The 4,052-nt window shown below is 41.9% G+C and overlaps 1 protein-coding gene and 1 pseudogene across 1 annotated transcript in view; both read right to left on the bottom strand.

The window, feature by feature from the left end:
- ARID2 (AT rich interactive domain 2 (ARID, RFX-like)) overlaps positions 1 to 4,052 on the bottom strand; it is a 254,138-nt gene that overhangs the window by 183,012 nt on the left and 67,074 nt on the right. The gene's annotated exons all lie outside the window — the stretch shown is intronic.
- LOC102835071 lies at positions 798 to 3,049 on the bottom strand (annotated as a pseudogene).

Raw genomic sequence — 4,052 nt, 5'->3', positions numbered from 1 at the left:
TTCTTGAAAGAAAGACCTACAGGAAAAATATAAAACAACATAGGCAGACCGACTATTACTACAAGAAAAAGCAATATGCTTGCCCAGGAAACATAAAGGCAAGAGGTCGGGTCCCCTCAGTGCAAACCCCCTTCCAAGACTAAGACTCAATGGGAATACACGCTGTGATTGGTGACCATGCTCGACACCGATAAGGGGAAGTGAGGGAAAAACAGCAATGAAGTGGTGAGCTAAGCCCTACAACGTTCAATAGACTTCGGTGAATCTGGGTGAAGACCTGGTTGACCAGTAGTGTGGCAAGACCTGGGAAATCTTGGGCCCAGAGTCAGTGACATAGCCACAGAGGACTAGAGCGGAGAGTGAAGTGTCCAGCTGATAAAAAGAGAGGGCATATGCATAAGAACATCCACACTTGCAGATAATACTCACTTCACTTCTCCTGGCTTCAATGACTGGATGATCAGAGCTCAACCAGAAGTAAAAAGAAGAGGAAAAAAAAAAAAAAGTATTCTCATACAATTTGATGAACTTGACCTATACCTATGGAAGCAGTAGCTCACTTTAAGGAGCTCTGGTAGCGTAGTGGTTACGAATCGGGCTGTGAACTGTAAGGTTAGCAGTACGAAACTACCGGAGGTTCCGCGGGAGACGATGAGGCGTTCTGCTCCCGTAAAGATTTACAGCCTGGGAAACCCTGTACAGGGTTGCAATGAGTTGGAACCAACTCTACGGCACATAACAACAAAAGTGAAAACTAGATGTGTCAGCATCACTTTTGAACACAGTCAAAAATTTTTTCAAGTTTTTTGTGGCTCTTCTGAATGCTCGTTTGGAAGTGCAATCAACCCCGTAGAGAATTCAGGATGTGAAGGTGGAGGGTAAAATCCAGTTCTTGGGGGGATCCTAAGGAAAAGCTCTTGGTAAGCTGACATTTCTCATTGCCACTGGAGGCTGTGGCGGGCCAGGGAAATCCCTTGGCGAAAAATCATCTCGGGGAGCTCCATACATGCTTCCTGGAGGAGGTGGAGGAACAGGAAGTCCTCTTCTCATGAAAAATCCCCGCTGGTCCATCGAATACAATAAACCTATGACTGGAGGTGGAGGAACAAACCTGGGTCCAACTGCTTTATTTTCAGCAGGGAGCAATGGATCATCAATAACATGCAAATTACTAAGCTCATCTTGGGGATCAGTTTTACTGGATCCTAGTTCTGAAGATACTGGTCCATTTGGTATGTCCAAAGAAGGCATATTAGAATGTCTGAGCTCTGCTGGTCCAGAGAGTCTACCACAGTTGGAATAAAATATGTCTTGCCTTTGTTGGTAAAGCGATGGATCAGGATATGGCTGAACTGGTGGAGGTATCATTCTACGTTCCTGTTCCCATGGAGGGGACAGCGAACCAGGGTCAGAGGGTGCTCTGTGAGGACCACGTAACTTGTCATAGCTTGTTTATCCTCTTTCATTAGTAATTTGATGGTCCAGAGGATTTCCTGGTCCTCTTGAGCCTCTGCCAAATGTATTTGGAGCATCAAGTACATAAGGATCTTTTCCCAAAAGTTCATATTTAAATTCTGCTTCTGTTAATTTTTGTCTCTTGTGAGCATTATATTTCCTTAAAAGGTTGAGTTTTCTTTCAGCATTACGAGCTGCCCACCAATTATTATTTGCTTTTTTCTCATGAGACATAACCAGCCGTTGATAAGATAGGATGGTTCGCTCCAATTCTTCTTCAAGATCTCTGGCTCGCTGTCTATAGTTTTCCATTTCTTCTGTTGCTTGACAGAGCTTTTCATCTGTTTTGCAAAGTTTCCTGTTTCTCTAACCGGGAATTTTCCTCTACGGTTAATTTCCTGTGAAGTTTCACTTCATTTTCTTCATGCAGTTCAGTTATCACTTGAAGATTGTGATTAAGTTTTTGATTTTCATTTTCTAATTCTGTGTTTTCTGACTGCAAAGATGACTGTTCAGACTGGAGATCTTTAATACATTCTGTAAGTTCTTCCTTTGTTTTATCTATTTCAGATAATTGAATGTATATTTGTTTTCTTTCTCCTAGGGTTTTCAAAGACGCATTCAACTTAGCAGCATGGATCAGTTTCTTCAGAGCTCCTCTTGGCTGATCATCTAAAGTGAAAATAAAATCATCTATATGGGAACCATTTTCTGATTCACTCTTCATTTCCGATTCCGAAACGTCATCATTCATTAAGTCTTCTCCAAGCACAGCAACCAAATGTTTCATTTTGAGCAAGTGCTCAGTCAGAGACTTTATTTGGTTGTCTTTATCATTCAGGACTTGTTCTGCATGCAGTTTGGAGTCTTCCAAAGCTACTTTCTGTTTATTAAGTTCACTCAATTGTTCTTTCCATTCTTCAGCATCTTGTGAAAGCTGCTTCTGGCTTTCCTGAAGTTCAGCGTTTTCTTCAAAAGCATCTTTTACAGCTGTCTTAAGTCTTTCTTCATTCATTTGAAATATTTTGAAGGTCATCTTGGCTTCAGCTACTTGTGATTTGAGAGATTTTGATTCATCTTCTAGGGACTGCATCCTTTCTGAAATATCCATTATCAAGTCATCTTGTTCAGAATGTTTGGATTTCTCTTCTTCTAACTCTTTTTCTAGAACAAGTATTTCATCCTCAACTTCAGATTTAGACCTTTCCAGTTTTTCATAGGTTGCCTTTAATCTTTGTGCTTCTGTTGGCTGCCCAACGCTATCATCCTTCACAGATGATTCTAAGCCTTCATACTCTTTTTGAACAAGGATGAATTTTTCAAGTAGTTTACATTTTTTTCGATTAGTATAGAAAGTTTGGCAGCAAGCTTTTTTTCTCTACCTACATAAAGTCGGCTTTGAACTGATCGAAAACTTCTCCACAAAAACGAGAACAGCAAGAAATCCAAAAATAAATACACATATCACGAATTCCCATGGAAAATCATAGGGATTCGAATTTCTCATATGGCCAGGCAATGTAGCCACAACCCTGTGCAGCGGCTCCAAAACCAGACCTAAGTATGGCTACAGGGCAGCGCTAGGTCCCTCCATGGTGCCAAGGCAGCCAAGTGCCAAGGCAGCCACGGCCTGAACCCGGCCACATGAAGCAGCGAACAACACAGGGCTTTGCGTCAGAATCCTGCACCCGGCAATGCAATGGGAGCAGACCACCGAGGAGCCGGCTAAGGGGGTGAGCAGAACTTCCGGGGACGGCAGCCAGCAGGTTTTCCATACCCACACTACCCACTAAGAGAGACTGGACCACCACATTACACTTTACGTACTGAGGCTCCGCACCTCTGAGTCCCTCCCTTAGGAGCCTGCCAGGTGCCTTCGCCTCGCCTTCTCTCCCCCCACTGCCTCGATTTGGTTTCTGCTCTTTTGTTATTGAATCCTACCTTTCAAAGCACTTGTCACTGTTCCAGTCATTAGTTTCTTCAATTATTGACATGCCAAGGGTTTATATGTTAATCATTTTTCAAGTATTTCTGGTAATTCTTCTGTATCATTTTCATCAAATTCATGAAATCCTACATGAGTTTCAAATTCTGTAGTTTTCCTTAGTAATCTATATGCTTAATGTTTTTAGTGAACAATCTTATGTCATAAATGTCAGATAATCATTGAGGCTCTGACAAAGTTTGCTGAACCCGTGGCCAGAGGAGATTTTAAAGTAAAATAACAAGTATATTTGAATGGACATGGATTTTATAAAATCACAACACCTCATCATAACACTGTTCTGCTTTCCTGACATCTTAATTTCAGGGACTTGGAAATGACACTCAGACATCAAAGACCCTCCATTTGTCATTAAGTTGTTACAGCCATATCACGTGCTCAGTATGTTGTTTTTGTTGTTAGGTTTGGAGCCGCTGCACAGGGTTGTGGCTACATTGCCTGGCCATATGAGAATGAGATACTTCTTGGTCCTGTGCCACCCTCACAATTGTTGTTGCAGCCACCATGTCTATCCATCTGGTTGGGAGTCTTCCTCTTTTTAGCTGACCCTCCACTTTTTCAAGCATTATTTCCTTCTTTGATGTTGTTATTA

The sequence above is a fragment of the Chrysochloris asiatica genome, unplaced genomic scaffold (genome assembly GCF_000296735.1).
Source record: "Chrysochloris asiatica unplaced genomic scaffold, ChrAsi1.0 scaffold00077, whole genome shotgun sequence".
Taxonomy (NCBI): domain Eukaryota; kingdom Metazoa; phylum Chordata; class Mammalia; order Afrosoricida; family Chrysochloridae; genus Chrysochloris; species Chrysochloris asiatica.
This window is presented reverse-complemented; position numbering and strand designations above follow the sequence as displayed.